At 33.4% G+C, this 13,471-nt stretch overlaps 1 long non-coding RNA gene across 1 annotated transcript in view; it reads left to right on the top strand.

Moving 5' to 3' along the window:
- Positions 1 to 10,370, top strand: part of LOC146936957 (uncharacterized) — a 54,906-nt gene extending 44,536 nt beyond the window's left edge. Inside the window, exon 2 of the long non-coding RNA XR_015030802.1 lies at positions 10,142 to 10,370. This is a non-coding gene — a long non-coding RNA (uncharacterized LOC146936957). The remainder of the gene's footprint in view (positions 1 to 10,141) is intronic.
- The last annotated feature ends 3,101 nt before the right edge of the window (positions 10,371 to 13,471 follow it).

Genomic DNA, 13,471 nt, shown 5'->3' with positions numbered 1-13,471 from the left:
TTTTTTTTGGTACAATATTGTTGGAACATGTGTGAAAATTGAGTAAAAAGACTAAACACAAATTCTCATGTTGGGTAAAACTAGTGTTGTGTGAATTGAAAAAAGTGAAAGTCCCACATCGGATGGAACACACACATTAGTTAGTAGTGTTTATATAGTGGGGGTGTACCTCTAATTAATGGGGGTACATAAGCACTAGAGAAAAAATATATATTGATATATATTTTATTATTTGAAAATGATAAATTAAATAATTAATTTAATCATTATTAGAAAGTGCTTTCTTAGTCCCCAAGTTTTGCTAAAATATTTTGGTCCATAATATAATATATTTTTGTACTAAATTTAATATATTTTAGTACTCAATTAAGATATTTTTGTACTAGATCTAATATGTGAATTACTTAATCGCAAAGTAATATGTTACTTGTTCCCAAAGTTTCTCATATTACTTGTTCCCAAAGTTTCTCACTTATTAGTTGTGAATTTTCTCTATCAATAGAGAGCTCACACAGTGCATTCCACACACCAAAGAGTTTCATTGAGTTGTCGGAACTCTTTCTCTCTTCTCCCTTTTTTGACTTGTGTTGACGAGTATTTCATCTCTTCTCCCTCCTTCGACTTGTTTAACAAGTCATTCTCCTTCTTCTACTTCTTTCTGTCCCTTCGGAATTAAGAGTGTTCTTAAGACCATAGTCCCTTTTCGGTTTAATGTCCCTTCGAAATTAAGAATGGTCTTAAGTTCATAGTCCCTTCGGTAATATATGTCCCTTCGGAATAAAGAGTACTTTTAAGATCATAATCCCTATTTGGAATAATAATGTCCCGTCGGAATCAAGAATGATCTTAACGGTATATAAATATTATAACAATATTTTTCTATTTGAGGAGAAATGGTGGTAACACCATATTTGAATGGTCATAGTACCATATTGATAGTTTGGAGAACTTAAGGGTTAGAATGGTGGAAACACCATATTTGAGTGGTCTTAGCACCATAATAGAATGGTAATAATACCATATTAAAGTGGTTTCAGTATTAAAGAGTGGTCTTAGTACCATATTTGAAGGTGTAATTCTCGAACGGATTTCTACAGTGCAGTAGTTAACAGCACAGTTGTAGCTGAGCTTGTTTTATCCTGGAGGCAGCGTGGTTGATAGTCTACCTTGCACAATTTTGGGTAGTGCCACGAAACGTCTTAAAGAGAGCGACCTGGTCGTGACTCAACCTAGTAACAACTTCGGTAGATAATAGAATTTGGAAATCCAAATACAACAGTTTGGAAATCCAAAAACAACAAATATATTTCATTTTTATTTGTTCAAAAAATATATAATTTTCAACAAATACTACATGAAATATTTATAAAATGAGTGATGCTACATCTCGCAAACAAATTTGATCGCAAGTTCATGAATCTTGTTTTTGTATTTAAAATAAGCGTAATGTTGTTCATAGCAAATAGAATTTTTGGTGAAAATTAGCAAAGGTGCATTAATTGATTCCGAATAGGGCTGACAATGAACCGAACCAACTCGAATATAGTTCGGAATTCGACTCGACAATTAACTCGTTGAACTTGGTTCATGAACCAAACGAGCTGAACTTGAGTTAAAAGTTAAGTTCGTTAAATAAATGAGCCGAACTTGAGCTATATGTAGTTCGACTCGATTGGTTCATGAGTTGGCTTGATTATATATATATATATATATATATATATATATATATATATATATATATATATATATAAGTGAAAGAGTATATTCTCAATTTAAATGGTTGAATTTTATTGGATTTTGTCTCTCTTATATGCACTAATTTGTTGGTTTGTGGTATGTTCTACTTACACACCAACATAAAAAAGAAATATGTCAAACAACTAACAATAATAAAAGAAATGATGAAAAAAGGCTCCACATTGAAAATTAACAACATATGCATTGTAGTAGTCTAAGATTTTACATAAGTTAAAATAGTCCCACATCGGTGGGTTTAAAACAATAGAGATAAGATAAGCTATATAAAAAGACGGAAGTGTGTGTGCTTCATTGTATTAACTACTCAACAGTAGCATTTGTTAAGCGCTATTTTATCTTTGAGTGGCAAGTTTATGATTTGTTGTTTTTATATTCAGCACAAATTTGTGCGTTATAGCTTTTAATTTATTTAAATATATACCCTTTAAAAAAATTGAAAGCTAAAAAAATTATTTGAAATGACGAACTGAACCCAACGAGCACCTAACGAGCCGAGCCGAACTGTTCTTTAATTTTAAACGAGCCGAACTCGAGCTTAAAAAAAGGTTCTTATCGAACTCGAGTCGAGTTTCAAGCCGAACTAATTCTTATCGAGTCGAATCGAGCTCAGACGAGTTCGACTCGACTCGACTCATTTCCAGCCCTAATTCCGAATCATCATTACATTTGAGAATCATCAATCCGTTGGAGAAAAATCTCAAATAAAAAAAAAAGGATTCAACAATGGCAAAGTTATCGTGATGTAGAGCAAATATTTTTTCAATCAATAATAACAGCTGCAAGTGGAAAGCAAACAAACTTCTGTACCTAATGATTTAGGTCATAAGTCAACTAAAAAATTGAACATCAAACCAATAAATTTGCTGCAAAATTAATAGAAGAGAAATTGTTCTTAGAATAAGTATTGAGCACACAATTTACATCATGTTGTTTTATTTGATATAAGAATTTTGGACTTCAACACTTGCACATGAAATTTTCATTGTCATCATGAGCTTTCAAAGGACTTTCAGTCTGTGAAAAGAAATAAATCAATCGTGAATTCATAAACACTTAGGAATATTAGGTACAAATGTAAATTCAATAATAGATATATATCACAACTGAAATAAAAAAAAAAATACGATTAACCTTTGATTGATCATGTTGAAAAATTCAGAAAAAATAGTATGAAAGAACTAATTTCAATAATAGATATCTTGAAAGATAGATATCACCTATTTGAAACATTCAGAAAAAATCACATAAGTTATAAAGACCAACAATAATCTATCTATCTATCTATCTATCTTTGTAAAGGAAACTTGAGTTGTTCTTTTGCAAGTATTGTGCTGATGTGGCATATCTAAGAAAGCTCCAACTTCCTAATCTCTATTGCATTGAAACATTACTATTATCCCTCTTAAAACCTTTCCACCTTTCCACCGTAATTATTTTTTAATAAGGTCTAATGGTACAAATCTTTAAAAAAAAAAAAAAAAACAAAAACAAAACGGTTCCTTAAATATGTCAAGGAAGCTTCAAGTTCTATGAACGTTTTTTCTTTTGTTATGAACATTGAAGAAGATATATTGAATAATAGATAGAAAAGTTCACTTTGTATTCCTAATCCATACCCTTCATTTGCACATAACTTTTTACTTAGTGCACCTTTTCAATTCACATATTGATTTTTTTTTTTTGGTTCCAATTCACATATTGATTTAACCAATTGAAAACTAAATATTGTTCCATTTATATATTGATCTTTTCACTCATCTCTTCTCATGTTGTAGTGGTAACACTTTGTATCAACCAAGAGCACAAATACATATATGAAATCCTTAGTATTGTACGATAGATTTATGTCTCAAGGGGTAACTTAAATGAATGGTATATGCCCATTTTACTGAAAATTAATAGAAAATATAATTAATAAAAAAAGTTAACTGAAGATTTTCTTCTTCACTGTAGGAATAAAAAATGGTATTCCGATAAATAAATAAATAAAGAAAAAAACTATCAAAATTGCAATGTCGATTGTGATTTATATTTGGAGATAATTGGTGTAGATAAACATACTCTTATTATATTCTTTGAATATAATTTCTTATGGCCTTTTAAATTTCTCATCCGTTGTTCCGATTATATGCTTACCTTATTTGATGTCTAGAATATATTTTTTAAACTTTGAAAGTTTCAATTTTTCTTAATCTTGAATCATGATGATGTGGCACTCTTTAGAGAAACTTCTCACTCTCTCATATACTATTTAATTTTAAGTTAGAATTGTGATTACGTGGAACTCTTCGAAAAACTTTTCAATCACGATTTTCTTCTTCACTGTAGGAATAAAAAATGGTATTCCGATAAATAAATAAATAAAGAAAAAAACTATCAAAATTGCAATGTCGATTGTGATTTATATTTGGAGATAATTGGTGTAGATAAACATACTCTTATTATATTCTTTGAATATAATTTCTTATGGCCTTTTAAATTTCTCATCCGTTGTTCCGATTATATGCTTACCTTATTTGATGTCTAGAATATATTTTTTAAACTTTGAAAGTTTCAATTTTTCTTAATCTTGAATCATGATGATGTGGCACTCTTTAGAGAAACTTCTCACTCTCTCATATACTTTTTAATTTTAAGTTAGAATTGTGATTACGTGGAACTCTTCGAAAAACTTTTCAATCACGATTTTCTTCTTCACTGTAGGAATAAAAAATGGTATTCCGATAAATAAATAAATAAAGAAAAAAACTATCAAAATTGCAATGTCGATTGTGATTTATATTTGGAGATAATTGGTGTAGATAAACATACTCTTATTATATTCTTTGAATATAATTTCTTATGGCCTTTTAAATTTCTCATCCGTTGTTCCGATTATATGCTTACCTTATTTGATGTCTAGAATATATTTTTTAAACTTTGAAAGTTTCAATTTTTCTTAATCTTGAATCATGATGATGTGGCACTCTTTAGAGAAACTTCTCACTCTCTCATATACTATTTAATTTTAAGTTAGAATTGTGATTACGTGGAACTCTTCGAAAAACTTTTCAATCACTCTTTTTCTATCTGATAATTTCTAATATTAATTTAACTAAGCTTGAGATACATAAAAATCTCACCCTTTTTTTATTCTATTAATGTTTATGTTTATATAAGATTGAATAGTACTAAAAGCAAACTTAATTTAAAATAATAGTGCTATATAGTAGCAAAACATTTACATAAAAATCACACTCTTTTTTCTTCTATTAATGTTTATATAAGATTGAATAGTACTAAAAGCAATTTTATTTTAAACTAATAGTGCTATGTAGGAAAACATGATGATAAAAGAAAAAAGACAAAAAAATATATATTGGAGAACATAGACGTCATCCGAAAAAAGAAAGAAAAATCCAAAAAATATATATATTAGAAGGTTAACCATACCGTTGACTAAAAAATCCTAACTAATAAAAGTCTGAGTAGAATTCTAAAAAGTGGAGGTTTGATATGAAACTTTAAAAGAAGCTAATTTATCAACATAAGAATTGTCTTTTTAATTAAACTGAATAGTACTAAAAGCAAACTTAATTTAAAATAATAGTGCTATATTCTCACTATAATATCAAAACATTTATATAAAAATCACTCTTTTTTCTTCTATATATTAATGTTTATATAAGATTGAATAGTACTAAAAGCAATTTTATCTTAAACTAATAATGCTATGTAGGAAAACATGATGATAAAAGAAAAAAGACAAAAAAAATATATATATTGGAGAACATAAACGTCATTCAAAAAAAGAAAAAAAAATTCAAAAAAAAATATATGTTAGAAGGTGAACCATACCGTTGACTAAAAAATCATAACTAATAAAAGTCTGAGTAGAATTCTACAAAGTGGAGGTTTGATATGAAACTTTAAAAGATAAGCAATATTTTTAATTAATATGAGAGACCTTAAATAAGATATAGGAAAGTAAAAGTAAGCAATCACGTTGCATAATTTCTAAAAGCACGATCAAAAGATGAAAAAGAAAAAATCACCCAAAATTAATCATATTTTAAACGAAGCTTATTTCAACCTTTCTTATAAGCAATATTTATAACAAGCATGACTGCACTATTGTGATCCCAAAAAACAAATGCTCTTACATGATTACACTATTAGGATAAACTACGATATGTCATTAAACTTATAAAATATTATAACATACATCAAAAACTATATTCATTGTCCTTAAAATATTTACATAAGCCTACCATATAAATCAATACAAATGCTTATATTTTTAAAACAACACTCATATTTTAATATAAATTAATATTAACCCTAATCATATCACTACATTTCAAAATATTATAGATCATTGAATTTTATATGATTATACTTATCATAATTTTTATTTTATCATTTGTAAAAATATTACAAGCACTATATTAATCAAACTCGTGCAACGCACAGGTTATAAACCTAGTATATCTTTGTAAAAGAAACTTGAGTTGTTCTCATGTAAGCTTTATGATGATGTCACACTTTAGAAAAACTTCCTATCATCTCTCAAATTTCTTAATTTAATCTCTAATTAAACACACCCACTATATTTTATGTTTTAGTAGTGTTTTATTGAACATCCCTTCATAGTCCAATCCAATGAATTAGGTAACAGCTTAAGAAATTTTGGCATAAACCAATTAAGTTACAGAAACTTAATTCATATAATAATTCATAGATTACTATATATATATATATATATATATATATATATATATATATATATATCTATTAATAAGTTTTTTTTTTGTTTACAAGGCTAAATTGAAGAAAGAAAAAAACAGAAAAAAGAAAGAAAAAGACTAAGATCTCATTATCAAAGTTTCAGAAGCGTCATTCTGTTATACCCTAATTTTGGACCTAAAAATACTTGCTCAAGATATTTTTCCATCTCTGATACGTGTCTATTACTCTTGAGAGATTGCCAATTTGATATTGTTTACCCTGATACTTTACCATGTTTTAGCTGCATGTTTTACTGTCTTTGTTTTGAAAAATTTTCAATTGAGCCTTTGTCTATGTTTTCTTGCATTTTAAACCATCCAAAGGGTCTTTCTTGCATTTCAAGTCATTTGAAATTGTCTCTGATCAATCGCATATTTCTCTGCATCTTATTTCAATGTTATTTGCAAAATTCATAAAAAGGGTATTTTAGTCATTTCCTGCATTCAAACTCATTCTAGTCCTTGAAAGTTGTCTCTGAGTTTTTCAATTTGTTTGTATAAACCCTTGTTTCAATTCCATGTTAAAATCCATTTCAAAGATTGCATCTGAGTCATTTTGGGCCAATTTAGTCCCTGAGGGCATTTTGGTCATTTCCTGTGTTAAAACTCTTTTTTTAATCCCTAAAAAACGTCTCTGAGTCTTTTCAATTTGCTTGTATAAACTCTTGCTTTAATTCCCTGTTAAAAAACCTTTTTAAAATTGCATTTGAGTCATTTTGAGTCATTTTAGTCCCTAGGGGCATTTTGGTCATTTCACACAAATTTTTGACAGAGAGAGGTTACTTTGAAGTACCTCATTTGTGTAGTTGGTTCATTTTAGTCCTTTTGTTGATTTTATTTCTGGTTTCACTTTACGTTATTTTCAAAATTACATTTTTTTAACCAATTTTATTAATTTTTCATTTTTAGTCCTTTTTGGTTAATTGCAGTTTAGTCCTTGTTTTTTTTTGTTAATTGCAAATCTGTCCAGAAGTTAGTTACAGATCCAGGTCTACATGGCGCAAGCTCATTGGTCCAGAGGGCACACTTGGCACCTATAAAACAGTGCCAACTCAAGTCAAAGTCAGGGGATCACCATCCATTCATCGCCACATCACACAAACACGTTTACCCATCTCTCTCCAGAATCAAAGGAATCAAACTCAGGAAATTCAAAAGAACACGATGAAGGTTTGAAGAAATCTTCATACCCTAACCGTTTTTCCAGAACCATAATTCATCCAAAACCTCTCGGATCCGTACCAATTCTCATCAATTCCATCACAAACGAACTCGATTCAGTAATTATTCCATCGAATCGGTTTCGAATTCATCATTTTCTAAAAAAATTCAAAATCACAGATCTCGACTCGAGTTCGTTACTGTCCGTAACAAACTCAAATCAAATCGAAAGTTCACAGAAGCAAGAGAAGGAAGAGAAGAGGTTCAAGAACCGATTTATTTTCGGTTTTCGAAGCTTACCAGAAGAGGAACAACCGAAAAGTTTTCTTCTTCTTTCGTTCGCCTCATCTCCGATCTAAACACAGGTATCAAACTTCTCTGCCTTTCCTTTCACTGTTCCTTCACAAATCCAAGTTTCTTGCTTCATATATGTGTTTGTTGTTACGGATCGACGTAGATCGGAGTTTTTAGAATCATTTCTTTTCAAAAATTTGTTAAAAAAAATTAATTAAAAAAAATCATCAAAATTGTGAAGAACTTTCTGATCTATGCCGATTTACTCGTTTTCTTTGATTTCTGGGTTTAAATTCGAGTTTAGGACGAAGAAAGGAGGTGTTTAGGACCTCCGGCGCGGCGGCGGCGCCCTGTTGGGCCGGCAGCCACCACGCCGGCGTTCTCAAGCTCGTCGGAGAATATGAGGGTGTGTTTCAGACTCTCTCTCTCTTCTTTTCACTTTAGAGAGAGAAACGATATAGGAAAATGAAGTTCTCTTCATGTGATGTGCTTTTATACTCCCTGTGATCGTCTATGTGCGCGTCCATGCTTCACGCCATGTTCCCTTGCCTTCTTGACCGTTTGATATGCTATATGATGATCTGTACGCTCATGATTTGATCTTGCTGTGTGCCTTATTGCCTTGTTATGTTCTGCATGATATGAGCCATTGGATCTAGGTTTGCAAGGATCCGGATCAATCCAACGCCTCTGAGGCACATGGATGATCCAGATCCATGTTAGCCTTGGGTTTGGGCCTAATTTTGCTGTTAAAACTCGTTTTGCTCTATATTCTTGCTATTTTGACACTGCTTCTTGATATTTACACCACTGTTTACCAAAAATTTTGATGAAAAATTCCTAAAAAATTTCCTAATGTTTTTCTTGATATTTTTGTTGATTCCTGGTGATTTTTACCTGTTAATATTGGCTAGAAAAATATAGGTGAAAATGTTGATTTCTTGATTAGTTTAGTACTTTTAACTTTGTTAAAATCTTATTAAAACTTCTAAAAATTTTGTGAACTTCCTCGCAACTATTTTTGACACTTGGAACTTGTTTCTCATGATATTTTGGTATGTTGAAAATTGATAAAAATATATGTGGAGTGTTCTTGTGATTTTGTGTTGTTTTTTTTGTCAAATTTTGTGGAGCTTCTTGCATGTTTTGATTCCAATTCTTTTGCTCATAATAATTGTTGCTTGTTGAGTAATTTTGAGGTTTTGTTTGTTGTTCAATTTGGGAATATTTGGTGTTGTTTGTGATATATGATAATTGGTTTCTTATATGGCAAGTTACTTGAATTTTAATATGTGAATTAGTGCAAAATAGACTTAAGAATATACCATGACTCTTTGGCTTGTGATTTTCTTGTAACTCTCATATTAGGGCTGAACCTAAAACTCTTTGAAAAAATGTCATAATGTGAGGGTTATGAGTCTTTTGTTTGCTTGGGATTTTGGTATTTTGTTAAGTGTATTTTGTCACTTTTTCTTGCCATTTTACCATGTTGTTATGCCTTTTTCCTTGCCTATTTTTCTATCATTCTATGCCTATTATTACTAACCACTTTATTCATTGTTTCATAAGCATCCCTCATCATCTTCATCTCACTTTCCATTTCTCTTCTATTGCACTTTATTTTTGGCTTTAATTCATTTTATGTGAGATTAAGTTCTCACAAGGGAAGTAGTTTGTATTTAGGCAAATGATGTAAAGGACAATGGACCCTAATGATGTACACCGACACAAGCACCGACACATGCACACACATCACATGGATACTTTAGATGTATGTTTAGGGGATGTATGCTTTAGATGTATGCTTAGGAAATACGATACTTAGGAAAATTCTCTTTTCCAAAAAAAAATGAACAACTTCACTCAAATAATTTTCCAAAGAAATCTTGGGATCATAATCCCATTGAATTTTCCCTTTATTTTCTTAAACAAAAACCTTAATGAACTTTTAATCATACTTAGACTTCATTTTGCAAAATAACTAAGCCCACCTCACATTTTCCAAATCTTATGCCCTTGAGGTCTCCCTCTCTTATTCTTCAAAATTCCATTTTCAAAATTAAAATCAACCAACAAAAACAAAAACATTTTTTTGGAAGAGAACTACATGGAGTTTGATCCCTTAAAAGGGTATGTAGGCAAGAAGTCAAAACTTCTCCAAGTCCAATAAAACAAAAATTCAAACACCTTCTTCTCCCTCCAATTCTTAATCTAGCAAACCCTTAGGTGTAAATAATACTTTCAAATAGCATTTAAAAATAAAGCGCGCGCGTAGAAAGTAAAGACGGTTCCTATAGGATACTATAGTCGTTATGGGTGCCTAACACCTTCCCGTAGCGAAAACAACTCCCGGACCTCGATTCTCAAGGGTTTTTCTTATTTTTCCCTTCCCAAGAAAAAATGAGATATCAAAGGTTAAAAAGGTTCAAACTTAATCAATGTTTGACACCCGAAAAACCAAGATAAAACAGCTGGCGACTTCACTGGGGAGATTCGAGAGTTACGCCTAGTCTTTATTTTCACGCTTGCACTTTTGTTTTTACTTGTTTCCTTTACTTGTTTTCTTATGTGAATAAATGTTTAAATTCTTGCAAACGTGTGGGGGTGAGAATATTAAAGCCCTACACCCGGGCTGAGTGAACTTAGGATTTAGGGGGGATATAATCGACAATTCATTCTGAGGGTTGCCTCGTGTATTGGATTATGCGATCAATCCCACATAGCTGAGGCATTTTGGGGGTGATGTTGTCGGCGCGTGTTGTCGCGTTTAGGCACTTTGCTTCCAATTGTTCTATGACGCTATGAACCGTAGATAACCGAACCCATCCATGGCCAGTTTCTAGGATGTAGTGCGGAGGCTAAACCGAGTGTTGTCTCGAATTTTAGTCGTCACGCGATACTACACTCAAGTTAGACCTTCTTACGGATAATCATGGAGCGAGTGTTTGTCTCGTGACACCATGATATATGTAAGAGAGGTTGCGACTTGGGAACTTTTTTAGAACCCGGTTACTATTATCCAAAGCCCTAGATTCACCGGACAACGTGTCCACCCATGACTCCTTGACTTTGAATATCAACCCACCATGTTTTCTCCGTACTTGAATGTGATCATGCATACATGCATAAACTTTTTTCCATGCATTTATCGAAGGGCTTAGACAAATTGAATCTGTAAACATTGTAGGAATGGGGAAGACTAAGTCCTACAAGTTCAAGGAGGTGGATTTGGCTAGTTTGAGAGATTTGGCACTCAAGATCAAGGATCCAACTGGCTTCCGACGTCGTTACGGGGATTTACTTACTCTTCTCCGGACTAATGTGGATGAGAAGCTTGTACACACTCTAGTGCAGTTTTATGATCAGGACTATCGGTGTTTCACTTTTCCCGACTTTCAGTTGGTGCCCACACTCGAGGCTTATTCTTGCTTAATGGATCTATCTATTGCTTAGGGGGTACCTTTCACGGGACTTGAGAATCCTCCTACCCCTTTGGTTATTGCCCGTGATCTTCATCTCAAGACCTCCGATGTTTCCAAGAATCTTGTCACTAAGGCTCACATCTGAGGATTCACTTTGGAGTATTTACTTGAGAAAGCCAATCGCAAAACCACTTGTCAGGATACTCTTGAGGCTATTCTCGCACTACTCATCTATGGGCTTATCCTCTTTCCAAATCTTGATGACTTCGTGGATATGAATGCTATTATGATCTTCCGCTCCAAGAATCCGGTTCCTACTTTGCTAGCTGACACATATCATGCTATTCACGATCGATCTGGCAAGGGTCGTGGATACATTCTTTGCTGTGTACCTCTCCTCTATAGGTGGTTTATTTCGCACCTTCCGAAGTCTTTCCATGATAATCCAGAGAATTGGACTATTTCACAGAGGATCATGGCTCTCACCCCTAATGAAGTGGATTGGCTCACTCCCGCTGCTAGAGTCAAAGAAATCATCTTCGGTGGTGGAAAGTTTCTTAACGTACCTCTTCTTGGTACCCGGGGTGGAATCAACTATAACCCGGAGCTCGCCTTGCGACAATTTGGTTTCCCGATGAAAGAGAAGCCTATCTGTCTTGCTACATCTCTTTACTTCTTCCATTACTCTAATGCTCCCACAGGAATAAGAGAATATTTCATAGAGGCTTGGTCCAAGCTTCGGAAGAAAGAGGTGAAGCATATGGGTGTGAGGTCCGGTATTGCTCATGAGGCCTATACTCAATGGGTGATAAACCAGGCTGAGAAGATTGGCATGCCTTACCCCGCCATGAGATACGTGTCTGCATCTATTCCAACCATGCCTTTGCCTCTACTACCACCTACTCAGGAGATGTATCAGGAGCATCTAGCTATGGAGAGCCGAGAGAAGCATCAGTGGAAGACTAGATACTATGAGGCTGAGAATTTGATCATGACTTTGGATGGAAAAGATGAACAGAAGACTCATGAAGTTTTGACATTGAAGAAGGAGTTGGCTAAAGCTAGGAGAGAAATTGAAGAAAAGGATAAGTTACTTATGAGGGACTCCAAGAGGGCTAGGGGTGCCTGTGACTTCTATGCCCGATATTGCAGCTACGAGTCTGAATCTGAGTCTGACGATGACCCTTCCACTTCCTATGCTTGAGGATTTCTGTTTCCTGTTGTTATTTCCAGTTGTTATTGTTGTTTTACATTTCAAAGTATATCCCTTGGCTTAGTATTTCAAAGGGAGTTATCTTGTGATGTTTGAATGTTTCAGTTTGTTTAGTAATGTTTACAAATCTCTAATTTGTCTAAAACGCTTCGATAACACAAAAAAGAGTCTTTTTTTGCATATGCATTTACACATCTCATGCATCATATGCATTCATTGGTCACAAAAGACTTCCCTCGTGCTCATTGCCTCCTGGTTTTCCCGCCGCAGTCTAAAAAGTGGCTCGTGCACGCAAGATTCACCAACCAGATAGAGTTCATCAAACAAGATTATACAAGAGAAGAAACATGGCTAACTTTGAAGAAGAGAATGCTCAGCTCCGTGCCGAATTGGCTGCTATGAAAGAAGACTTGGCTAAGGCTCATGACGCTATGTCCGCTCTGATGGCTGCACAAGAACAACCAGCCACATCTGTCCCAGCTTCTACTGAGATGATTCCATCTATCCCACTGTCTACTATGGCTTCTGATGCTCGTTTTGTCATGCCCAATGGGCGTCCTTATGGACTCTCAGCTTTCTATGCTCCTAACACTGCGGCCGGTATTTCTGGCATTGCCCATCAAGGACATATTCCTACAACAACTTTTGCTTCTACATCTACCTTTATGCCTCAAGTGACTACTATTGTTACCGATCCTGTCGTACACACTGTGCAACAGGTAATCGACGTTGACACTCCGCGTGGACAGGACCCCATAATGGAGGCTATGAGAAAACAGCTAAGAGAGTTAGCTGGAGAGCTCCGCGAGGTCAAAGCTAGCCGTGGGAACAGTGTTTCTGCTGAGGCTCGTGATCTA

This window comes from Medicago sativa, chromosome 3 (genome assembly GCF_051527215.1).
Source record: "Medicago sativa cultivar Bolivia chromosome 3, Bolivia_mono, whole genome shotgun sequence".
Lineage (NCBI taxonomy): Eukaryota > Viridiplantae > Streptophyta > Magnoliopsida > Fabales > Fabaceae > Medicago > Medicago sativa.
The sequence above is the reverse complement of the archived record's forward strand: the minus strand, read 5'-3'. Positions and strand labels throughout refer to the sequence as shown.